Source organism: Podarcis pityusensis (assembly GCF_964106645.2).
Source record: "Podarcis pityusensis genome assembly, chromosome: 4".
Taxonomy (NCBI): Eukaryota; Metazoa; Chordata; class Lepidosauria; order Squamata; family Lacertidae; genus Podarcis; species Podarcis pityusensis.
Genome location: NC_138027.1, coordinates 42,199,592 through 42,226,385, shown reverse-complemented (window position 1 = coordinate 42,226,385; position 26,794 = coordinate 42,199,592). Strand labels below are relative to the sequence as shown.

At 43.6% G+C, this 26,794-nt stretch overlaps 1 protein-coding gene across 3 annotated transcripts in view; it reads left to right on the top strand.

Moving 5' to 3' along the window:
- Positions 1–26,794, top strand: part of HTR1F (5-hydroxytryptamine receptor 1F) — a 121,789-nt gene that overhangs the window by 17,806 nt on the left and 77,189 nt on the right. Inside the window, exon 1 of one of the 3 annotated variants that reach the window (XM_081001548.1) lies at positions 14,333–14,353. The exons of 1 other annotated variant lie outside the window; for it this stretch is intronic. The gene's annotated coding sequence lies outside the window, so the exon portion shown is untranslated. Of the gene's footprint in view, positions 1–14,332; positions 14,354–21,857; positions 21,879–26,794 lie in introns of those variants that run through there. One more of the 3 variants, XM_081001547.1, reaches the window with a different exon arrangement.

Genomic DNA, 26,794 nt, shown 5'->3' with positions numbered 1-26,794 from the left:
GCCTAGCGTAGAACTGAGTCATATCAGGAGTGGATGTCTACCACAGAGCGGAACGGAAGACAGGGCAGGATCAAATCTCCAGGTGATTTGAAGTAGATTGGGAAAGATTCCAGGCTCCTGGGGGGGGGGGGTTAACTATAGCAACAACGAAATGACTGCCCTTCCTTCCAAACTAAGCTGCAGAAATGAAGAAAGCTGGGGAGAGGATAACCAGGAGTACATTTGTGTGTGAGAGGAACGTGAACTCTGTTCAGATCTAATAACCAATTATGGCACTTAATATTCCAAGTCCCTTTTTCCCCACCTGTTGGTGAATCTTGGGGTTCTAGTAAAAAACCAAAGCGGGCCTGAATCCTTTCTGACAAAGTAAGGATTCAATGTCCTACATTCTGAGGACTTTTCCTTTAAATTCCGCTTACTGGTCGCTGAGTCTCCAAAGTGGTAGAAATGATAGCTTAGTCTGAGTTTCCAGCAGGAGACTTAACTCTCTATAAACTGCACACCAGCCCCCAGCTGGACCTTTGATTTAAATTGCTTCAAGCTTGATAATCAAAGTTGCATTGCATTATATAAGCTTCCAAACATTTGTCACAGGAGGTAAAACTATCAATTCCAGGCTTGATGTGTAGAAATAAAATTGACATTCACAGTGCCAGATGTTGCAAAAGGCATCAAAATATGTAAATCTGAATGGTAATTTCTTGCTGTATATGTCTATCCAGGACTCTGTAAGTTAAAATCTGTGCTCCAACATGTCCTTGGAAGATAGATAGAATGAAGCCAATGAAATTGCCTGAAGCGCTTAGCGGTCTTGATGAACTACCAGCAGTCTGCACTCAGCAGCAAAGTATCTGAAGTGTCATCAGGGGTCAGCTCATTTAAAATGAATTATCATAATCCTAGCATTGAACTTCTGAAGGGAGGAATGACGGTTAAGCAAAAATAAACTTAGTGAAACAAAGAAGGTTGTGAGCCACTTCACCAGACTGAGTCAGTGACATCAGTGGACCAGCCCCCACAGCAAACAGATCTTTCAGAAGGTTGTGGCAGAAGTACTTTTTGGAGTTCCCAATAACTGAACTACCTGCTTCTGCAGCTCTCTTTATGCATAACTCACATGGAGGGAATTCACATGTAGGAGGAGGAGTGGGGTCATACCTCTGGCCCTATTCCCTACATCACCCAGTTGGGTTATCACTACTTCTAATGTATTAGTGTTGACTGTACTATGGGAGTCTCTGGACCAATTTGGAGGGCTGTGTCAAAATATAGCATAACTGGGATATTATTTGGCATGATCACGTCTTTGATGAGGAAGGCCTACATTTCAGAAGCTGCTTACACATAGTCTTTCCTCTTCACATGTCAGTGCAGGACCATTGGTGATGTGGCTAGCCCAGCCGCATGACACAAGGAGCAGAACCACCAGCACACCCTGCCCTCCATCCAAGGAGAATATGAATAAATGTCAGCGCAAAGTATTAAGATCAATGTGTGTCCTGCAGTGAATTGGGTTGCTTATTATTTGCTATACACTCATACTTACCAAAGGGACCATAGAATCTGAATCTAGCCAACAATGTATATTGGAGTGTTTCAGAACCAGGGATGGTAAATCCCATTTTGATGCTTGAGGGAAATAAATCATTTTGAAAATACACTTTTAAAAGTTAAGCTGTATTTGCTTCCAAAAAGCTACATTTATTTGGAGGTGAATATCTAAAACAGAAATAATGACTCAAGAAAATGAGGAATTCACTTCCAGAATAATGAGGCAGAGAAAGGAGCATAAAGTGGCCAAAGCAGTTGGTAGGCTAATATTTGTGATGGACTTTTACATAAATATTTCTCCCTACTAAAGTAGGAGGAAATAGTATCAAATTCTAACACATTTATCATGGAAGATTATGCTTTTGGTTGTTGGTATATAACTACAACATAACAAAATCTTCTTCAAATAATACTAGCTTCATGCACACACACCAAAACATTCTCTTGCATTCTGTAGCTAATTTTTAATCTTTTCAGACTGAAGACATACTGTCAGGGAACTGCCATCGGAAGGAAGGGAAGTGAAAGGGCTCACACAGGTTGGGAGAGACTCAGCAGCTGAAGAGGGAACCAGTAGGGGGAGAGGAGCTGAGCTGAGGGAAAGTGAGCTGGAGGGATGGCTCAGAGACACTTCCAGCGAAAACAGTGGGGAGGTTTCAGGACCTCCTGTAGGGACACCCACTCCTCGCCGGAAACTGTCACGCAGAGAGTCCAGAAGACGTGTTTCCGTTAAGGAGCTTTTATGTTGGAAGCGATTCCGAAAGCAACCACTGTCGGAATCTGCCAGCGACTGACGGAGCCATGTTTAAGGGGCTCCGTTACAGACAGAGGTTTGCAAACTTGACCAAACTCTGAGGGACTAGGATTTTACACACAAGCAGCTCATCGTCCCATCACAGCATTCCGACAGTCTCCGTGAGCAGCTTGTGCAGGAGAAGGCATCATGAGCAACCCAGCCGGAACCGGAGAAGCAGGAGCTGGAGCGGGTCCAAGCCTGGAAGAAAGGTACCGGGTGTTGGAGGTCCAGCTAGCGCTGCAGACGGCGAGGCTTGAGGAGAGGAGGGCTCAGGATGCAGACAAAAAGGGGAAAGACACCCAGCTCGTCAGAAAGGTACCAGGATTGGTGCAGAAGTTTGGGGGGGAGCCCAAAGACTATCATGGCTTTCGGACAGAGATGCAATATGCCCTCAATCTGCAGTTTGATGAATTCCCTGACGAGGAATCACGAGTGGCTTTCGTGATTGGGCATCTTGAAAAGGGGGCGAGAGACTGGGTTAGACCCCTGATGGCAGCGAATAGTGACGTCCTAAAGGACACGATGAAGTTCTTTCGCGCCATGGATCTGATGTTTTCCAGCGATATTGAACAGGGAGTGGTGCGCAGACAGTTAATGGCTTGCAAACAGGGGAGCCGATCTGTCCGTGAGTACTGGACTGAGTTCACCATGTTGATCCATAAATTGGGGTGGGATCTATCGGCGGAACCCATTCAAATGCTCTTTGAAGAAGGGCTTTCTTCGGCTGTGAAAGACGAACTTTCCCGGGCGCCCAGGGCGGAGTCTATGGACCAGCTGACCAAATCAGCGCTGACCATAGGAGCGCGCCAGGAGGCGAGAGCATTGGAGAGGCAGGAAGGGAAGGGGGAACGTTGGAAGGAGTTCCGCATTCCAGACATTCCAGAGCCAACTTTCCCGCCGGCAGAGCCGATGGAAATCGGAACAGCGCGCGCGCGCGCAGTTTCAAAGCCCAGTGAGGGGGGAAAGAAGGAGGGAAAAGGCGCCCGGAAATGCTATCTCTGCCAACAGACAGGTCACTTTGCCAGAGTCTGCCCCCAGAGGAAGGAATGGCAAGGGATGGTAGGAGCTGTGGAGGGAAGAGAGGAAGAAATACCGGAGCAAGTAAAAGCCAACGCCTGGCTGCCACCGTCGGGGCACAGCAGCCAGGCCAAAGAGCAGTGAAAGTGCCCACGCCAGAACCTCCTAAACCCGCCCTAGTGATAGAAGTGGCGCTAGAGCTGCCAAACGGACACCCTCTAAAGATAAAGGCGCTGTTGGACTCAGGCAGCTCCTGCAATTTCATGAGCAAAGAGTTTGCAGCTGAACACCAGATACAGACGATCCCTTTAAGCAACCCCCTGCAGGTGACCACGATCGATGGCAGGGAGCTGTTGGGAGGAGAAGTCAGCTTGCAGACCGTCCCAATGATAATGAAGGTGGCAAGGCACACCGAACTGATAGCGTTTAATGTGGCCACCTTGGGAGGAGCTCCCATTATATTGGGGATGAGCTGGCTAGCGTTACATGATCCGCTGGTGGGCTGGCATCAGAGAGTGGTTTCTTTTGGTTCAGCACATTGCTTAGAACACTGCAAAGAGGGAAAGGGTTTGGCAGGGGCCCAAGCCACCCTAGCAGGGACTGAAGTAACGGAGAACGTGAAGGTACCACGACAATACGCAGATCTCCGCGACGTCTTCAGCGAAAGGGAAGCTGACCAACTACCTCCGCATAGACCCTTTGACTGTCAAATCAATTTACTCCCTGGGGCACAGCTCCCTGTAGGCAAGCTGTACGCCATGTCAGACAGAGAGATGCAGGAGCTAAGAGAGTTCATTGACAAGAACCTGAAGAGAGGGTTCATCAGAGAGTCCAGGGCGGTGGGGGGCAGCCCAGTGTTTTTTGTGGATAAAAAAAACACGAACAAGCCGAGGCTGGTGTGTGACTTCAGGGCCTTAAATGCAGTGTCAGAACCAGTGGCTTTCCCTATGCCCAGGATTGACGACATTTTGACAAGGGTGCGGAAGGGAAAGATTTTCACAAAGCTGGACCTAAGGGGGGCGTACAACCTGATACGAATAAGGAAGGGGGATGAATGGAAAACCACCATGTTCACCCCTTTAGGGGCATTTGAATATTTAGTTATGCCCTTCGGCCTACAAGCAGGCTCCGCATGCTTTCAATCGTTTATGAACCACGTCCTGGGGCCTTTGCTTTACAAGAATTGTGTGGCCTTCTTAGACGACGTGTTGGTGTATTCTGAGAATGAGGAGCAGCATGTGAGAGACGTCAGAGAAGTGTTGAGCAGGCTGCAAGCCAACCAGCTGTGGGTGAAACTGGAGAAGTGTCAGTTTCATACCAAGGAGGTGGAATTCCTGGGGTATCGCCTGTCAGACAAGGGATTGGCCATGGATCCCGGCAAGGTCCAGGCGGTGCTGGAATGGAAAACACCCAAAACAAGGAAGGATGTGCAGAGGTTCCTAGGATTTGGGAACTTCTATCGTAAGTTCATCCGAAACTTTGCCCACCTGACGGCGCCCATTACGGACTGTCTCAGCAGTAAGAAGAAGTTCGTTTGGACTGAGGAGGCGGAGCGAGCATTTGAGGAACTAAAAAGGGCCTTCGCCTCGGAACAACAACTCCTGCATGTGGATTTACAAAAACCGATGAGAGTGGAAACTGACGCATCAGACAGAGCGATTGGGGCGGTGCTTCTGCAGCCAGGGAAGGAGGAGTCAGAGTGGAGACCGTGTGCCTTTTTTTCGCGAAAGCTGAACAAATCCGAGAGGAACTACATGGTGTATGACCGAGAACTACTAGCCATTCATGAGGCGTTCCGGAGATGGAGGCACCTGCTAATTGGCGCACAACATAAGGTGCAAGTGTGCACTGACCACAAGAACCTAGAGTATTGGAGGACGGCACGAGTGCTCAACCAACGGCAAGTGAGATGGGCCCAGGAGTTCTCCAAATTTAACTTTGAGATTTGTTACGTGCCAGGCCCAGAGAACATTAGGGCGGACGCTCTCTCACGCAAACCTGAATATTTGGAGGGGGAGGGAGCACCCGAAGAGAGACATGTCATTCCAGAGGACCGCTGGGTGTGTGGGGCGGCATTGGTGGGACAAAGAGAACTGGTAGAGGAAACAGAGAATGATGAATACGCCCAGAATAAGCTCAGAGGTCTTAGGGGTGAGGGAGAGGAACCAGGGGGTTTTGAGGAAAGAAATGGAGCTTTGTATTACAAAGGGGCACTGTATATCCCTGAAGGAGACTTAAGGGGGAGGGTACTCAAGCAGTTGCACGACAGCCCCACGGCGGGGCATTTTGGACAACACAAAACCATGTGGTTGGTCACCAGGGAATTTTGGTGGCCTAAGGTGAGGGAAGATGTACGGGAGTATGTAAGAGGGTGTGAGCAATGCCAGCGAGCCAAAGGGGAGAGGCGGGCACCGGCGGGGCTATTAGAACCCTTACCAACCCCAGAACGACCTTGGGAGGCAGTGTCGATAGATTTTATGACTGATCTGCCGAAGTCCAAGGGGAAAACAGCCATCATGGTGGTGGTAGACCTACTAACAAAGATGTGCCACTTTGTAGCCTGCTCGCATGCAGTCACGGCGGAAGAGACAGCGAAGTTATTTGTAGAACACATTTTTAGGTTGCACGGGGTGCCATTGAGGGTGGTCTCAGACCGAGGAAAACAATTTACTTCCAGGTTCTGGAGGAAGCTCATGAGCTTACTGCAGGTGGAGGTCAACTTTTCGACTGCCCGGCACCCTGAAACCAACGGGCAGGCGGAAAGAGCAAACGGTGTCCTCCAGCAATACCTGAGGTGTTATGTCAATGACAGAGAGAATGACTGGGTAGAAAAGTTGGCGCTGGCGGAATTTGCCTACAACAATGCCGAGAATGTGTCCACAGGGATGAGCCCCTTCTTGGCTAATTATGGGTGTCATCCCAGGGGTTTCCCAGGGGGAGAAGGGGAGAGATGGAGCGTCCCGGCAGCCGAGCATTTTGTAGAAGAAATGGAAGCAATCCATCGTCAGCTCCAACTCAACTTAGAAAGGGCGAAGGAAGAATACAAGAGGCAGGCAGACAAGAACCGAAGGGAAGGTGAAACCATAAGGGTGGGAGATAGGGTGTGGCTGTCAACCCAAGGGTTGCCGTTCAAAGGAGGTTGTAAGAAATTAAGACCCAGGAGATTGGGTCCCTTTGAGGTCATTCAACAGGTCAACCCAGTGGCTTTCAGGCTCCGGTTACCCAACCACATGAAACTGCACCCAGTATTTCACAGGTCGTTACTGTCACCGTATGAGGGGGGACGAGAAGGGATGGCCACTCGGGGACCGGTCATAGAAGAAAGGGAATGCAGCAGCCATGTGGCAGAAATCCTCGACGCCAGGTGGAAGGGGGATCAGGTGGAGTATTTGGTAGCGTGGGAAGGAGAACCGGAGTCAGAAAACACTTGGGTAATGGCAGAAGATATCAATGACGAGGTATTGATAGAAACGTTCCATCAAAGGTTCCCAAGGAAACCTCAGCCTGTGGAGAGGTTCCGGAGGGAATACTTTGGGACCACCGATGAGGAGGAGGAGTTGGAAGGATTCCCGGACTCGGAAGGGGAAGGGGAGATGGACTCTGAGGAGGAGGAGTACTTCGAGACCAGGAACCGCAACAGGTGGAGAGAAGTGTTCGAGACATCGGAAGATGAAGGAAGTTCATTCCGGGGCTTTGCCTCCTCACCGCCCGTAGAGGAGGGGGCGAGAGGGGATGAAGGGGGCCCTGGAGGGGAGGTGGATGTCAGGGAACTGCCATCGGAAGGAAGGGAAGTGAAAGGGCTCACACAGGTTGGGAGAGACTCAGCAGCTGAAGAGGGAACCAGTAGGGGGAGAGGAGCTGAGCTGAGGGAAAGTGAGCTGGAGGGATGGCTCAGAGACACTTCCAGCGAAAACAGTGGGGAGGTTTCAGGACCTCCTGTAGGGACACCCACTCCTCGCCGGAAACTGTCACGCAGAGAGTCCAGAAGACGTGTTTCCGTTAAGGAGCTTTTATGTTGGAAGCGATTCCGAAAGCAACCACTGTCGGAATCTGCCAGCGACTGACGGAGCCATGTTTAAGGGGCTCCGTTACAGACAGAGGTTTGCAAACTTGACCAAACTCTGAGGGACTAGGATTTTACACACAAGCAGCTCATCGTCCCATCACACATACGTTGAAATGTTATCTTTGGCTCCCTGTCATATGTGTACTGCAGGCATTTCTTTCCCTCCAGCATCCTCCTACGTTTCCTCTTCTGACTTTGACACTCAAAATGTGTTATCAACTGTTAAAATGAAATAAAAGTATAAAATGCATAAAGTGGAAACAAGTTACCTATCCATAGCTAAAATGTCAGGGGTGCGTGGAAATGAAGTGCTATAACTTCAGCTGAAACGACCTTTTATGACTTTAGTTAATTAATGTTAATAATTATTACATTTAGGACTCAGTCGAGACAAAGTTGAGGGCCTTTAAATTCAGTTACCATGAGAAAAACTCCCACACTAAGCCATCAGTTAGGGAGACTTCCTTTTTTAGTTTATTGTACAGTGGCTAACTTTTGTCCTTAGTGTTTGTCCTTCGTTGTCTATTGCAAACCACCCAGTGGTCCTCAGATGAAGGGACAGTATAGAAGTTAGTTAATTAAATAACATTAAAAGAAATGGTACTTTTTGAGCATTTGAAGTGCTCAGCAAAGTTTTTGTCCCTCTCCCCCCCCCCCCCAACACTAGAACTCGTGGAGATCCAATGAAGCGAATGTTGGAAGATTCCGAACAGAATAAAGAAAGCCCGTCTTCACACAGTGCATAGTTACATGGAACTTTGCTCCCCCAGGATGAAGTGATGGCCGCCAACCCAGGTGTCTTTAAAAGAAGATTAGACAAATTCACGGAAGATGAGAATAGCACCAGCTATTAGTCATGGCTGTGCTCTACCTCCACAGTGGAGGCAATGTGCTTCTAAATGCCAGTTGCTAGAGGAGAGTGTGCCCTTGTTTTCTGGTCCTGTTTGCAGGTTTCCCACAGGCATTTGTTTGGCCACTGTGAGAACAGGATGCTGGACTAGATAGGCATTTGGCCATCGGACTTGGGAGCCAAAGTTTAGGACCCCAACCTCAGCAGGAGATCATTTTCACCCACGGCTGGCTCGGCGTCTGTCTTCTCCATTCTAAAGAATGGAAGGCTGCAGTACTGCTGCCTATTGCATTTCATTGCAGCAAACATCTGTCAAGCTGTGTATATTATTTAAATGTACTGAGATATCCAACAGAACCTTTTTTTAAAAAAAAATCAACTTGCAACTAGACTGCTTTTGAAATAGATAGACAGATATAGATACAGGCTAAACCTTAAAAGTATTGGAGCATCAAATCCAACCCTGTCTTACAATGTACTCACAGTTGAAGTAACACACATTACCATCTGGAGAAGGATCCCCATTAAACCATTAAATCCAGAGTCTGAAATTGCTTATCTACACCACTGCATAAACCACTGAAAAATCCATATAACAGTCCAGTTTGGTATGTCAGTATTTATATTCAGTTTTCTGAAGCTAAAGTGTCCACAATCCTGGCATGAAATGACATTTTTGAACATGGTTTCAATGCCAGCAGCCAGACAGGCAGCCAGAACCTGCCAAGCCACTTTCACAAGCAGATGTAAAGGTTTGCGTTCATTGTTTTTAAAGGACCTGGGGGGGGGGTGAGGAAGAAAGTCTATGGTGGGATGGAAAGCAACCCCCTTTTCAAAACAAATAGAGATGTAAGCTTGGGCCCAACTTGAAATGGCCCACAAGTCTTAAATCAAGGAGGCTGGCATAATTACCTCCAGGACCAGAGGGAATAAGCTGGGGTTCACAACTGAGGAGATGTTGTTGCACCCAAGTCCCACCTGCAGCCTTCCAGAGGGCATCTGGTTGATCCCTTTGAGAAGAAGACACTGGATGAGATGGTCTGATCCATCAGGGCTTACATTCTTATGCCACACTGGAGCCCGTTCCAAATTGAGTGGAGGGCAGTTTGCCCAGCACTGGCTGAAGAAGAAACCTCTGCTTGTAGCAGCATTAGGTGTGAAGCAAGGCCTGTCTGGCTGTGAGATACGTGGTTCACTCTAACCTTTCTTGTACTCCTCCTCCTGAAAATCCAGCTGCCTGGATGCAACATGGAGCATCCATGGAACACAAACTGACTTCTACTGCCGGAAAGAAGACAATGATATGTCACCCTGTGTCAGTTCCGTTTTCTGTTGTTACTCTGCAGTACAGCTTCATTGCATAAAGCACTGACTGGGGCTGATGGGAGTTGTACTCCAAAACATTTGGAGCTCTGGTGTTGCTAATCCCCATTGATCTCCATGGAACTTATTTTCTAGCATGCATGAATAAGATAGTGTGGTTTCTGTAGCGCAGCTAAAATCTTCAAATGATAACTATGCAGAAGGTACAAGTGAGTCAGCAGAGCTATCCTCCTGCCTCTCCAAAAGAGCAAAATTTATAATATTGGAGCATGTTATGGAGTAACCTCATATTTTTCTCTTTTCAAAGCATTTGTTGGGCGGGGGGGAATGTTGGGCTGTGCTAATATTTATTCAAATATATTGTTCAGATGCATGTTTTACTATTGTTTTTCTACTTTTTTTAAAAAAAGCCCTACATAATAAGCAGTTTGTAGAATCACGACTAGCAGACGTTTGTCATATGGGCAGTCTATGGCATATTCTGTGAGTGGGAAGATTATAAAGCAGCTGCTCTCCATGACCTGCTGCTTTGAAAATGTGGGAGTGATTTTCATGTGACGGGGTGAGCACTTGACAGTAGGAATGGCGAGGAGAGGTGACACTTGTTCTGAACTGAGTGGTAGAGATCACTCACTCTGTGAAAAAAGGGGTGAGGGAGCAGCATTAAGGAAAGGGAGAGGTAAACCCCCTCACAAGTACTATCACTGAACTTTCAGCTACAGCTTTTTTTTTTAATCACAGATCTTGGGGCCTATGATTGTGACCTGATATCACCATCAGGTCAGTTTCACACCTGAAACAAGCTCTTGGGGACAGGTTTGCGGTATTTCTGAGGACATCCCTGAGGGCTAGAGTAAAATGAATGTGAAAATGGCAATTATATTATTAAAAAGAACCATTGAGTAGATCCTTGAATTAAAGCCCTTATCAGTCGACTGTTTGAAAGAGCTCTTGAGTGTCAAATCCAACTTCAATATATGCTTAGATGAGAGTGTTCTGGGATTATTTAGCACATGGCAAAAAGACAAGGGTCTCTTGCAGATAGCATCTCATCAGGGTAGGAATCGGGCCTTTAGTATGGCAGACCTTGCCCTATGTGCGCCTATGAAACTCCTTCCTGCTTCATATCAGAAAGGCTGTCTGTATTATCTTTTTCTCTTTTTTTGAAAATAGGTTTTATTTGATTTTACAAGTATAAAATTATGACAATTTCAAGTACATACTCAAATTTAGAAATTTCTATGAATCTCCAGACTTCCCACCATCCCCTCCATGTGTCCTATTGTCATCATTTTCAACTGCATATTATTTCATTGTTATCTTTTAAGCTACCTACCTTCTTGTGAGAAAAATGTGGCATTCCTAAGCAGAGGGTAATCATCATTAGAATTCTTTTTTAACACCATTGAAATATAAATCTATATTTATTAGTATAACCTTTCCCTTTGCAATTATCCCACATTTAACTGTGTGACATTTTCTTAAATGATCTTCCAGGAAGACTCCGTGGCAGTCTATGATACCCAACTAAAATCTGCATCGGTGAAAGCATTTGTATTTGAGATACTCTGCTTTGCTATTCCTGTACATCTGCTGAAGAGATTGAAAGATGCTACATGTTCTATTACTACTATTATATTTATTTATACCCTACCTTTTTCCTTGATAGGGACTCAAAATAAAAATAAGAACAGCTAAAAACATAGAACCTTAGCAATCATTTAAAAGCAATTGATAGAATTAAAACTATATATTGTTGTGAGTTGGGGGGAGGTTAGGCTGTATGCCTGAATCACCTTCTAATTCCTGGATCCAACAAGGATTCAATTGCTGGAATGGCCAGGCCAGCTTCTTGGTGAAGTAATGGTGTAAGTATAGATTGTTAAGGTAACAAAGGAAGTGACTCTGTGCCGGAGAACAAACGGCTCAACTGGCTGGTGGTTAGAAGGAGCCCTCAAGTAGAGTTGAAGTGTGTGAAAACTGGAAACAGGAGGATGCAGACTGAAGCCTATGAGGGAAAGACATGCTTGATTTATGCTGGCATAAAAGCTATGGTTTTCCCAGTAGTGATGTATGGGAGTGAGAGCTGGACCGTAAAGAAGGCTGATCACCGAAGAATTGATGCCTTTGAATTATGGTGCTGGAGGAGACTCTTGAGAGTCCCGTGGACTGCAAGAAGATCAAACCTATCCATTCTTAAGGAAATCAGCCCTGAGTGCTCACTGGAAGGACAGATCGTGAAGCTGAGGCTCCAATACCTTGGCCACCTCATGAGAAGAGAAGACTCCCTGGAAAAGACCCTGATGTTGGGAAAGATGGAGGGCACAAGGAGAAGGAGACAACAGAGGATGAGATGGTTGGATAGTGTTCTCGAAGCTACCAGCATGTGTTTGACCAAACTGCGGGAGGTAGTGAAAGACAGGAGTGCCTGGCGTGCTCTGGTCCATGGGGTCACGAAGAGTCAGACATGACTAAACAACTAAACAACAACAACAACAAGGCTATGAGAGAAACAAAACCTTATTGGGAGGGTTCGTGGTATGAATCCCCTCCATCATAGGCTCAGTGTAAATAAACCATATATCATAAAGACACCACAGTGTCTGCTGTCCCTCATTCTGAGGAACCCTGGAGTCTCAAACTCAGTGCTTTTTTTCTGGAGGGACGTAGAGGGATGCATACCCCTAAACATTTTGTGAATCTAACGGGAGAAAAAACTAAAAAACATATTAAAAATTTAGTATCTTCTCTAGCACGGTGAATCATCAGTTCCATTGCTACCCCCAATGGTGGCCTCATTTCCTGTCACAGTGTTTCCTGAATCTCAAACGGAAGTGAGCGTTTAATGTGTGAAGTAGGAGCTGGAATCTAGCACGGTAGTTGGTCAGTTTCATTGTATTTACTGTATTTATTTTTCCCAATTTGAACTATAAAATTGTGATTTCCTTGAGTCAAGAATACCCCTAAACAATTTTTTAGGAAAAAAGCAGTGCTCACACCACTTGGAGATTGGGGTGGAATGCAGCAGTATATACTACTAGATATACTAAACACAAACACATACATACATACATACATACATACATACATACAACATTCTACTAGATTCGAGGCTGGCCCTAACATTAGGCAGATAGCCACCTTCAGCAAGCAATGCTGGGGAACAGAGCTGTAATGGGATGTTGGAATACAAAGTTATGCATTCCAGGCAGCTGGCCCTGCATTGCCAAAGCTAGCCTCAGGTGTGGTAGAGGATGTCTCATCACCAAAGCTGAAGTATGACACAACTGACCATCTAACACGCTACAGTACAGGTAACAGGAAGGTGCCCCATCTTGTCCTTGACAGCAAAATGCCTTGGGCCAGCCCTGAGTAGATTGAATCAATTTCAAGTTTTCTCCTGAAGTTGCTGAAAGGATCTTGAAAAATGCAAGGAACCTGCCCCCTTGAGCTTTGCCTATCTTGGCTTATTAAAACAGGTCATGAGAAGCCGGGCCCACCATTGTAGATTAGTAATGCATAAGGGGTTAAGCTCCAGGAACTGGAAGAAGCTTTTGTTCAGATGTTGTTAAAGAGACACCTGCCTCTGGTCCTGCAGGTAGCCTATAGCCATCCTGAATAGTCATCATTCCTGGCATTGGAGAACAATGGGGTGTTAAGCATTATCACCTCATAGAATCATAGAATCTTAGATTTGGAAGGGAACCAATGGTCATCTAGTCCAACCCCCTGCAATGATCTCAATATGGATCACCCTCATTATTCACTTAATATGTGTAGCCTAATATTAATGACCAATGTACATGCCTTGGGCACCAGCTCCCGAGGATGAGCCCTTTTGGGGCCCCAAAATATTTTTGGAGTTGGGGCTGCCCCCCTCCATGTCCCAAAAGCATGGAGGCAAAGCATGAAGCCAAGCAAAGCAGCCTCCCACCGATGGCAATGCCAGGAGGACATGAAGGAGGAACCACCAGCCACTGAAGCTGCATGGCTGCACTGGTGGAGGAAGAGGAGTACAGGGGGAGCGCACCACCCCTGGCAACGCGATCCTGGCAGGGTACCATCACAGCTGCCCTCCGCCCGTGCTGGGCACCCTGCGCTGGCGCGCCCTGCCTGCTCTCTGCCCCCCGGTGCCAGAGCATGAAGCTCCGCCACTGCATGGCTGCCATGTTTGTCTCTTCCCCCTGCTGCTCCCAACATCCTGACGTCACATACGTGATATTGGGATGTCAGACATGATGTCATGTGTGTGACGTTGGCCCCCACAATTGGCACCTCTGGAGCATGCTATTCAATTGATGCTACACATTCTCCTGCAACACTATGTGTGCATGCTGTGTATATGTTGTGCATATTATCTGCACCTCCATGTAAAGGCCTATCTAGCATTCTCTTCCCACCATGTCCAACCGGGTGCCTATGGGAAGCCCATAAGTAGCAATCAAGAAGAAGAAGAAGAGTTTGGATTTGATATCCCGCTTTATTGCTACCCAAAGGAGTCTCAAAGTGGCTAACATTCTCCTTTCCCTTCCTCCCCCACAACAAAGACTCTGTGAGGTGAGTGGGGCTGAGAGACTTCAAAGAAGTGTGACTGGCCCAAGGTCACCCAGCAGCTGCATGTGGAGGAGCGGAGACGCGAACCCAGTTCACCAGATCACAAATCTACCGCTTTTAACCACTACACCATACTCCACAAGCACAACAACAATCTCTTTCTTGCGTTCCCAGCATACTGCCTCTGATCTTGGAGGTAATGTATCGCCATCATGACTCTCAGCCATTATTTGTTCACAGTCTTCCACTGAACGAGAGATTAAAATGAACTATATAGCTAATAGCACTTAGCACAATCTGCCAATTATGAAACTCTGAGAGGGGCAACAAAGACCGTTGTATAAGGAATCTCGTCAGCACAGACGTGGCAGTCGAGCATAAGAAGGTGCGATGCAAAGTCTTCCGAAGAGCTCTATGTTTTGATTACAACAATCGTTCTTTTTCTTTTTTTAAAAAAAGAATCCTTGTTCCTTTTTCTTTTGTAAAGACTTTGTTGTATCTATCAGGCCCTGCAAAGCAGATTGCTAGGCAACAGACTCTGCAAAAGAGGAGCTTCCGCTCAAGCCCATTACTGTTGAGTTGCAGAAAGAGACCTGACAATACGGGAAGCCCACCGGCTGAACTTGTGAAGGCGGAAAGGAGCTCAGTAGCGTGGGGAAGAAAAGGGAGAGGCAAAAGGCAGCTGTTAAAAATAAATGGTTTCAACGGTAAAGCATGAAGATAAAAGAGGGAATTGTAGCACAATTCTATACACTTGCTCAGAACTAGGGATGGCTAAGCATGTCCATTTTGGTTTCTCTCACTTTTTCAGTTCCCAAGTTTCCATAAGAGTTCGCAATTTTTGTTTAAGTTCTCATGAAAATTCATTGGCATTTTAGTATGAAATTCTCTTAATACGTTACATTGTTGTATGCAGTTTTTCCTAATATATACGTTTTTGCAAAGCATTTCCCTCTAATATACAGCACTATTCTCACTAATCTATGCATATATGCACTTTACGCTAATAAATTCATTTTCAGAGACATTACTTGGCTGGAGAACTGAAAAATTGAGAAATTGAATTTTGGACAGCGGTAGTGTTTTGGTTCACACACTCTTTTTAGAAAGTGCAGATTCAGTAGGTTGCCTTTAAATAAGAACTGAATCCAATTTCTTCCCTATCCTAAGTGTCTCTGGGTGGCATTTCAACCCTCATCATACTCAAAGTAGACCCATTAAAGTTAAGGTACATAGATAAGTTAGGTCCATTAGTTTCGATGGGTCTACTCTGAGTAAATCTTATTTGAGTCAAGTTACAAGAAAGGCAATTCCAACTGAACATCAAGAACTTTCTGTCAGGAAGAGCTGTTTGGCAGTGGAACGGACTCCCTTGGGAAGTGATGGACTCTCCTTCCTTGGAGGTTTCTAAGCAGAGGTTGGATGGCCATCTGTCATGGATGCTTTAGTTGAGAGTCCTGCATTGCAGGGGGTTGGACAAGATCACCCTCGGGGTCCCTTCCAACTTGACAATTCTATGATTCTGTGATATCCATGTAGGGAATTTTGTCTTTGCGATTCCTGCATTCACATCAGTATAATGCAGATTCTCATTTTGTGCTAGTTCAAGAAGCAAATAGCACATGTGCAGCACCTTACAGGGACTGAAATGCAGAAACAGACTCCCAGTAAACATACGCTGCCTCCATTCCGCCACATGCATCACGAAGAGGGTCCTTGACTTTCAATTCCCTGCCAGTGCCTCCTTGTTTTTGCTTTATACCTCTCATATCTCTCAAATAGTTTATGAGGTTTTTAATGCATTTCCGAGAAACAGCCTTCAGATTAGTACACACAGTAAACAGCATTTTAAAGGGTCTGCTTTATGTCAGTTTCTCAACAGAGTACTGAATCGGTAGCTTAATATTTGGGGAAAGTGTGTACATTTAAGCAGTAAATGAAAGTGCCAGACTGACAGCCTTAGGAGCTAAATCATCTTTAAGCATCAGAGTAGATATTTTCACCAGAGGAGAGCCATTTCAGATTCCTTGGAGTGCAGCTGGAGTTTCCTTTGAAAATATTTCCTTTTAACTTCCACCTGGTATTTACAATCTACTTACAGAAGCATGCAGTAGATACTGATGGGTCTTAGCCCAGGTACCATCATGGCAGACTGGCTGTAGAAGTAGTTTTTAGGATGATGAAACCTTTTCCTCTATGGCTACATGCCCTGCTGACCTTGAAGGAAACACCAGTTGCGAAGACCTACAGAAAGGACTTGGAAAAGAGCCTGCCGCACTGGACAAGAGTTTACAAAAAAAAGGGAAATCAACGCCACCGACAGATATAGACAAATTATTGGGGGCAGTTGGGGGAGAAGGAGAGTAAGTACATTATGACACTGCAAGTATTAAGCTGGAATGTTAATGGACTGAACTCCCGGGGAAAAAGGGGGAGAGTATTCCATATATTAAAAAAAGAACATTTGGACTTGATTTGTCTACAAGAAACGCACATGACAAGGCTACATCGGAAAATTCTGACGAATAAAAGATTGGGAGAAGAATTTATCTCATCAGACAAAGTTTAAAAAAGAGGAGTAGTACTTTATGCAAAGGAAAGCCTGTCACCGAAATTTTTATTCAAAGATGACCAAGGAAGATTTATTGCAATTGAAATACAATTACAAGGTCAGAAGTTTTTGACATTAGGCATCTATGCACCGAATGAGGGAAAATCAGAATTTTTTAAGAAACTGCATGAAATCTTACTGGACTATTTAGATTACAACATGATCTTGATGGGAGATATGAATGGAGTAGTGTCTACGAATATGGATAAAGCCCAAAGACAAACGGTGACGAAGGACGGCAGACTACCAAAGACGTTTTTTGATATGGATCTTGTTGATATTTGGAGAATAAAGAATCCCTTGGAAAGAGAAGGAACCTTCTTCTCTGAAGCTAAAATGACATGGACAAGAATAGACCAAATTTGGATAACTAGGGGACTGGCCCCGAAGATAAAAAAAGTGGAAATTTGCCCTAAAATTTGCTCTGATCATAATGCAGTGAAGATGGAAATGACATTAACGCCAATTGGTTCTTTCAGATGGAGGATGAATGACTCCCTGTTTAGGAATGAGGAAATTATTAAAAAGGCCCAGAAAAACTTGAGAGACTATTTTGAGATAAACATGAACACCACGACCAAAAAAAGAGTGATTTGGGATGCAAGTAAAGCAGTTATGAGAGGGTTTCTGATACAACAAAATGCAATTAGGAAAAGAGTTCAAAATGAGAAAAGGGAAAAAAATTTGGAGAAAATAAAGGATGGAGAAAAGAGACTGAGGACGAAACCGAAATCACAGGAGATCTTAAAAGAGATAAAGCTATATCAAGTACAATATATGAAATTGACAAATCAGGAAATAGAATGGAAGATTAAACAGATGAGACAAAAGACATTTGAATCAGCGAATAAGTGTGGGAAACTGCTGGCATGGCAAATGAAAAAAAGACAAAAACTTAACACTATTACGAATTTGGTAGTGGAGGGAAAGAACATACAGAACCCTGCGGAGATTAGAAAGTGTTTTCAGAAGTATTTTAAACAGTTATACACGCAGGAGACTCAGAAAGAAATAGACATTGATCGGTTTCTGAGAACAAATGGATTACAAAAAATCTCTCAAGAGAGTAAATCAATGCTAAATTGTATAATAACTGACCAAGAGGTGGAAGGAGCCATTCAGAACATGAAATTGGGCAAATCTCCAGGGCCAGATGGCTTGACTGCAAAGTACTATAAATCTCTGAAAGAATGGTTAATACAGCCTTTGAAAGAAGTTTGCAATGAAATATTAGGGCGGGGGGAAGGCACCCGAGTCGTGGAAAGAAGCTTATATTACACTTATACCAAAAACAGAAGCGGAAAAGACACAGCTTAAGAACTACCGTCCCATATCTTTACTTAATGTGGATTACAAAATTTTTGCGGAAATCATGGCTAAAAGATTAAAAAAGGTATTGGTGGAAGAAATTCATAAGGACCAAGCGGGCTTTCTCCCAGGGAGGCATTTGTCAGATAATACGAGGAACATAATTAATATTTTAGAAAAACTACAAGTTAATATTAACACTAAAGCAGTTTTAATATTTGTGGATGCGGAGAAAGCCTTTGACAACATTTCTTGGAGTTTTATGAAGAAAAATCTACAGGGAATGGGGGTAGGCCAAGGTTTTGAAAACGGTATAGGTGCAATTTACTCAGAGCAAAAAGCTAAGTTAATTGTGAATAATGTAATTACAGAAGAGTTTAAGATTGAGAAAGGAACAAGACAGGGCTGCCCAATCTCCCCATTGCTTTTTATATCGGTCCTGGAGGTTTTGCTTAACATGATCAGGAAAGACCAATTGGTTAAAGGTATACAACTCGGAGCTAAACAGTATAAATTGAAAGCTTTTGCTGATGATTTGGTTTTGACATTACAGGAGCCAGAATCAAGTACTAAAAGAGTATTGCAATTAATTCAAGAATTTGGTCAAGTAGCAGGATTTAAGTTGAATAAGTTGAAAACTAAGGTGTTAGAGAAAAATCTCACAGAGATTGAGAAAGAGAGGTTTCAGAAGGAGACAGGATTAATATTGGTTAAGAAAGTGAAATATCTAGGGGTTCATATGACCGCTAAAAATGTGAACTTATTTAAAGATAACTATGAAAAATGTTGGACGGAAGTGAAAAGGGATTTGGAAATATGGTCAAAATTGAAGTTATCACTGTTGGGCCGAATTGCTGTGATAAAGATGAATGTATTGCCTAGGATGTTGTTTTTGTTTCAAACATTGCAAATTTTGGACAAGATGGACTGTTTCAAGAAATGGCAGAGAGATATTTCGAGATTTGTCTGGCAGGGCAAGAAACCTAGAATAAAATTTAAGATTTTAACTGATGCTAAAGAAAGAGGTGGATTTGCCCTGCCGGACCTTAAACTTTACTATGAATCAGCAGCATTTTGCTGGCTGAAAGATTGGCTGCTTCTTGAAAACACGGACATTTTGGATCTAGAAGGTTTTAACAATGTCTTTGGATGGCATGCATACTTGTGGTACGATAAGGTTAAAGCACACAAAGCCTTTAAGAACCATATTGTTAGGAAAGCATTGTTTAATGTCTGGGTGAGATATAAGGATTTGCTGGAAAGTAAAACACCAAGGTGGCTGTCACCAATGGAGGCTAAGGCTCTGAAAAAAATCAATATGGAAACAAATTGGCCAAAATATTGTGAAATTTTAGAACAAGATGGAGATAGATTAAAGCTACAGAGCTTTGACAATTTAAAAACTAAAGTACGAGACTGGCTTCATTACTATCAAATAAGGGAGGCTTATAATTTAGATAAGAAAATTGGTTTTCAGGTGGAAAAATCAAAATTGGAAACAGAATTGTTAGATCCTAAAACCAAGAATTTGTCAAGAATGTATAACTTGCTGTTGAAATGGAATACTCAGGATGAAACGGTTAAATCTGTTATGATTAAATGGGCACAAGACCTTGGACACAATATTATGTTTGCTGACTGGGAACAGTTATGGACCACAGGTATTAAGTTTACGGCATGTAATGCCTTAAGAGAAAACATAATGAAAATGATTTACAGGTGGTACTTAACCCCAGTCAAGCTGGCAAAAATTTATCATTTGCCCGATAATAAATGTTGGAAATGTAAAGAGAATGAGGGTACATTCTTTCACCTTTGGTGGACATGCCCAAGGATCAAGGCCTTCTGGGAGATGATTTATAATGAAATGAAAAAGGTATTTAAGTATACCTTCCAGAAGAAACCAGAGGCCTTCCTTCTGGGCATGGTCGGACAATCGGTGCGAAGGGAGGATAGAACCTTTTTCATGTATGCTACAACAGCAGCAAGAATACTCATCGGAAAGTATTGGAAGACACAAGAATTACCCACCCGAGAAGAATGGCAGACGAAAATGATGGACTATATGGAATTGGCTGAGATGACTGGCAGAATTCGAGACCAGGGAGAAGGGTCGGTGGAAGAAGATTGGAAAAAATTCAAAATATATCTTCAAAAGCATTATAATATTAAAGAATGTTAGACCTTGAAGGAAACACCAGTTGCATTATGCAGCACTAGGGTTCCCATTGCATCCAGAAACAGCTTCTTAGGTGTGCCATGTTTGTTAGTCTCTCCCATCCGTATGACCCATCCTTTCCAGACTATTGGTGTAGATAGTGTCAGCCCAATATATTTTGTGGTGAGTGATGCTCCTCCCTCCCAAGAGAATCTACCTCACAAATTATTCTGGCACTTCAAGCAAACAAAACCCAAAAGTGCCTCTTCCCTTCCCTGGCAGCAAAAATGCAATAAATAAATAGCTTGGACCACCTTTTCATGTCACCCAAAGCCAGCTGTCTGAGGCTGGCTCACCATCTGAGGAAAACTCTGGGCAGCTCCCAACAGAATATTAAAAACAATAAACATCAAACATGAAAAACTTCCCTAAACAGGGCTGCCTTCAAATGTCTTCTAAAAGTCAGATAGTTGTTTATTTTCTTGACATCTGATGAGAGGGCGTTCCACAGGGCTGGCGCCACTGCCGAGAAGGCCCTCTGCCTGGTTCCCTGTAATCTCACTTCTCACAGTGAGGGAACCGCCAGAAGGTCCTCAGCACTGGACCTCAGTGTCCAGGCAGAACGATGAGGGTGGAGATGCTCCTTCAGGTATACTGGGCCGTTAGTCAGGCAAACAGATGTGTGTGGACAAGCACTTTCTCAGGCTGAAGAACTAGGCCTATGCCAGGAGATTTATAGGACTAAATGGAACCCTGCTGGTCCCTCCAGTCACCTGCTGCAATACCACCCTGCAACAGTGGTACTGAAACCCAGGCAAGAGGTGGCTGAACCCCACAGTAGCACAGAGAGTCTACTACTTGAGTCTGACTGGTAGAGTCCTTGGTTTAAGATTGCTTGTGCCTTGTACAACCTTATTTTCAATAATTGAAACAATCTCCCTGGTTGTAGGTGTGTGTCCATGTTTTTGTTTCATTCATAGCATTCATGCAAAGCAAACTGCAACTCCTGTGCAGATGGCCAATGTATGTACCGTATTTTTTGCTCTATAAGATGCACCAGACCATAAGACGCACCTAGTTTTTGGAGGAGGAAAACAAGAGGGGGAAAATTCTGAATCTCAGAAGCCAGAACAACAAGAGGGATCGCAGCGATCCCTCTTGCTGTTCTGGCTTCTGGGATAGCTGCGCAGCCTGCAGTCGCTCCATAAGACGCACACACATTTCCCCTTACTTTTTAGGAGGGAAAAAGTGAGTCTTATAGAGCAAAAAATACGGTAGTTGACTGTGTCTGCCCCTACAATGTCATATTTAGGACTTCAGGTGGTCCATGTATCAAAAGATTATCGAGGTTGCACGTGGCTTTGGCTTGTCTTCTAACAGATTTCTTGCAAGTCTAATCAACGCACAATATTTCTGATGCATTAATGCTGTGGCTGTTAACAAGGCAACTGATTTGTTTAGGCGTAATCACTTGTCTACTGAGAGCTGAACAGAATTTATTAACTTAATTTAACACGCATCTCCAAATTCCACGTATTAGTCAGCACTTGAGTTTACAGTTTTGTGTTTTCTCTCTTTCTGCGGAGCCAGACCAAGAGGGGGAAATGTCACTAATGTGGACATTTTTCTTTAGATTAGCAAAAGGTATGCAATGGCATCTTCCAAAGGGTGGGGTGTAGGCATAGCAAAAAAATATTCCATTGACCAAAGCTTTACAGAGTGCTGGCAAAATTCCATTAAACTCATAGTGTTGCTTATGAACATGTAGAATTAACATGCAAGCTACTGCTTCTGTTGTAAGGTTACATGTCATATGTTACACCCTTATAGAATTGCTGTCATAATCATTATCCAAAGACCATGGAATTCAGATTTATATCACACCACAATGATGTGGGGCTTATATTTTCAGTTCATCTGGATTCGGGGGGGGGGGGTGTTTTCTGTCCAAAGGAGTGTTGCTCAGCCCCATTCATATGGTTCTAGCTAGCAACCACAGATTTACCAAAGCAGTGTGAAAAGAAACTATGGGACTAGGGCTCCAATGTATTATTGTAATTTATGAATCAGCCTTTAATATTGAGAGATCCACATTAAATCACCACAGCAGAATGTGGATGCAGTTCCCAGTAGGAAAAAGGTATTGCTGTTTACCAGATGGTATAGTACCTGCTGGAGGTTTTACATCTGTTCTTGCGACATGCAAGTTTTGGCTTAAACATTTAGCTTCTAAATCTACATCATAGCTCACATACATCCTGGTATAAAATTTTAAGACATGTAGATGTCAACCTTTAGTTCTTTATCTGAGGCATTTCTGCCCTGCCTTTTGCAAAAGGGGCTTTCACTAAAACTATTTAAAAGAAAATAAAACTGGCAAGTGTTAACTATAAAATAGCAAGTTTTAAAAGCCACACTGACTGCAGCTAAAAATCATGAACTCAAAAATAACAGATCAGTCAGGTAAAAGAGGACAAGCATGTTAGGAAGTAATTAAAAGACCCAATGGGACAGGCTTTGTCTGGAGGTGAAGAGGTTGAGGAGGTGACAGGCAAACATGCCTACAAATGGAGCTTCATAAATTGGAAGTCACACTGAAAAGTTCCTCCATCCCACCAATGTACCTTACAATGATAGGGACCAGAAAAGGCCTCTGAATGAGATATTGACTGATGGGAGGGTTAATGTTGAGAAAGATGTTCCCTTAGATACCTGGAATTAAGGCCACCACTTAAAATTGATCCTCAAAGCAAATAGGGAGCCATGGTGGCAGATCAGATCCTCGGAAAGATGTACCATTGATTGTAATGAAGATAATTCCAAGTAAACATACTGACAATGTGCATAGAAATAGAGAGATTTGTGTGATCTACTTCTTGAATTTCTGAGTATGCATCATGTTGCCACAGCTTTTTTGCAAAATAGTTTACTTATTGGCACTGGCCTATGAATACTTTATGCTATTGTTGAGAACAAGGTCTGCCTGGTAAACTTCGGACACTTAGGCCAAAATCAACACAGAATTAAACTGGGCCAACCCCACTGATTTCAATTGACTGAAGTACCTTACATCAGAGTTGAAATGGGGCCTTAGTAAATGGGATGGGGTTAGTGCATAATAGCTTAATGAGAAGAATAAAGCACCCAAAACATTTTTTTAAAAAAATTATATGTCTCTGGGTGTAGTTAGGTCAATCAAAAGAACAAAATTCAAGCAGCAAAAATCCAACCATTCAATGTATCTTTTCAGGAGCATCATCCTTGGTTTTTATAGTTATAACAGAGCAATGCCATTTATTTAATAATGTTTAATAATAATGCTGGTAATGTCTGGACCTCTAGCGCTTTTCACAGAAAAGCTGAGGCATCATAGCAATCCTTTATGCCCTAAGGTCTCCAATGCAGTTGGCCTTAAATGAAGTCATACAAACCACAGGGAGTCAAGGGAGATTTTGTGGTGTTCTCTTAAAATATAACCGCAGAAATTCTGCTGTGTGGAAAGTGCCCAACCTGTCCTCCTTTCCCCCCTTATTTTTCACAAGAATAAACCTAGGGTAAGGGTGGTGGAACAATAGATTGCTATGAGAATACATTCAAAATAAGTCATTTCTTTGCAACCACCAATAATTTGCAGGGCTTTCTGGACCATGCCATGTTATCCCCATGAAGTGTATTGGAAAGAAAAGACCATGGAGCTCTGCTTCAGGGGAGATAGCCTTCTTGTATGACTGAAGTCCACCTTTGGGCATCATAGCACTCTCACACACAACCACTAGCCGTAGCAATAAAGGGTGTGTTTTGTCTTTTGTGGGGAAGGGGAGTTCTGAGCATCATCAGTTTTACTTCTGTAAAAAGAGTGATGCGTTGTGCCCATGACAGTTCCATAGAGTTCCCAATGTACTCCTGGTCTCAAAACATTTGGATGATAGCTGTATTTCTTTTGTATTTGTGACCTTTAAATAAATAGGGGATATACGCACTCTGGAGATGGAGAAGGGACACACAGCTTTCCAAGAAATACTTTTTCTTTCTGCCTAGAATATTATTTTTAAAAATACAAGACAATATTATTACCATTATTAGTAGTAATAGTAGCTTAATTTATTGCCTGCCATTCTCCCTTAGGTCATGGGACAGCTTACAATAATTAAAATGCAACATTAAAAAGAGTTTAAAATAACTTACAATAACAAAAATAGGCTGGGTCCTAAAAACATACATATCAGGTGTCAAAAACAGAGTAAGGAGGTGGCTGAAAACTGTGTAAGGAAGATGCCAGACAGAACTGAGGGGCTGCCACAGAGAAGGCCCTCTCCTTGGCCGCCACCACCCCAAGCTTCTGAGGGTGGTGGAACAACCAAGAGGGCCACCTCTGTCAATCTTAACACTAGAGGGGCCTGTAGAGTAAGAGACAGTCTTTCAAGGATTTGGGATCTGAGTTGTTTTCTGCTTTAAACACTAATCTGAGCACCTTGAATTAGGGTCAGAAATGAATTGACAACCAGTGCAACTGCTATAAAACAGGAGCTATATGGGATCTAAATGAAACCCAGCCAGTAATCTAGCCACTGCATTTTGACCAACTGGAAGTTTCCAAGTCATCTTCGAAGACAGCCCCAACTAGAGTATATTGCAATAATCCAGTCTGGAAGTTACTAGCGTGGCCAAGTCCAAAAGAGACCATCGCTGGCAAACCGTCTTGAAAATTGCACCTTTCGCCACCAAGGTACCTGAGCGTTCAGTGACATAGCTGAATCCAGGAGCATGCACACACACAAGCTGCAGACTTCTAAGGAAGTGCCACCCCATCCAGAACAGACCATCTCCCCATCACTCAGACGTAAGAACTGGGGACACATGACACCTATGACTTTTCAGGATTCAGCTTCAATTTATTGGCTGCATCCAGGTCATTGCTGCCTCCAAGCACTGGTCATACTTCAACTGTCTCTTCCGATTCAGATGGGTCTCATCTGCAAGTTGATGGCACTTTTACTCCACAACTCCTGATGATGACTCCCAGTGGCTTGTACAGCATAGGGGACAAGATGGAAACCCTCGGGGCAACACAGGGCAACTCCCATGGTGCTAAACAGTAGCCTCCCATAACTACTTTCTGGAAATGGTCCTGGAGGTAGGAATGGAACCAGTTAAGGATAGTTTCCCACTTTCCTGAGATGCACCAGAATGATAACATAGTCAACATTATCTTAAAAGGGCACTGCTACATTGGACAGCCTTCTTTGAGTCTGGGCTCAAGCTGAATGCAGTCCAACAGCCAGGTATCATTGCCTGCCAGGTGATTGACAGTGCTTGCCCCTGATTTTTACAGTAGAAAGTTGCCAGGGAGGAAAAAAGTTTATTGAGTCCCTAATCAGCCCATGCCATACACTGCAGGTTCATCAACTATGCAGGTACATAACAATCCAGCCAAATTGTCTTTTTTTTCCAACCATGCAAACTAGCCACAGACTTCCTAAAATCCCATCTGGAATTTGCATTTAGAAAAATCACTAAATTCATGCAATTAACACTGCAATACTTAGCCAACCCTATTAGCCACTACTGTGGGTAGAGTGGGGGCAGGGGAGAGAGCTGGCTTAAAGAAGTTGCTTTCCTCCTTATAGTTAGTCATGAGCATTTGCTGCTGTTTTTAAATGATAACACTTTCACAGAGGAATCACTTTGGGACACAACAGTAATATCCTTTTGAAAGTGGGAGTCCTTTGCAAGAGTTAAGCAATTTGTTTCAAAGTGCTGCAACACAAAAAGTAGGATGAGTCTGAGTCTCTGCAGGGAAGGTGCTTTAATGTGAAATAATTTCATGTGGAATCTTTTGAGTGCATAAATACTGGCATTGCCCATGGTGAAGGTTTCTATGTTTTTGTTTTTAAAGCAAAGACCTTCGTATTCTGTGAATAAAGATGGAATGTTTCACAGCAAAAATAAAATACAGGGGTCACAGAAAGTCTGCACTTATTAGGTTATGGCTTTTATGAACGTAGAAATGTGTTTTGTACTATCTGAAGTGTTCTAAAAAATGTCCAGGATGTGGTGTGGTAAATCTAAAAGGTTAAATTAGCAAACCATTACATTTAATTCTGTGTTTCTGAGCTTTACATAGTGATCTGAATGCTGCCCAGGGATTGCTCAGAGTGGCAGAACTACATTTCTGAAGCCCTGCTAGTTTCTGATGGTGAGAGTGAAAGGTTTATCTCCCAGGGCCAAACAACACATCTGTGATCAGAGCTTCCAGTGTTACGATTTTTACTTAAAAGAGCCACTTTTGAACATTGATTAGAACAGTTGTCTATATACACTTAACCCTAAAGAAGAATCAAATAGCAGCATACCAGATGGGGCTGAAAAATAACAATTTGTATGAATTAAGAGGATTTCTCACTGATTAAAGTAGATACACTTTCCTGGAAGTAAGTGCCATTGACCACAAATGGCCTTTGTTCTGCATAAACATGCATGGGATTACTCTGTAAGTTTTCAAATAAATATTGCATCCCACCTGAAAACGCAACTTTTGTCCTGAAAATCGAGATGGGCAA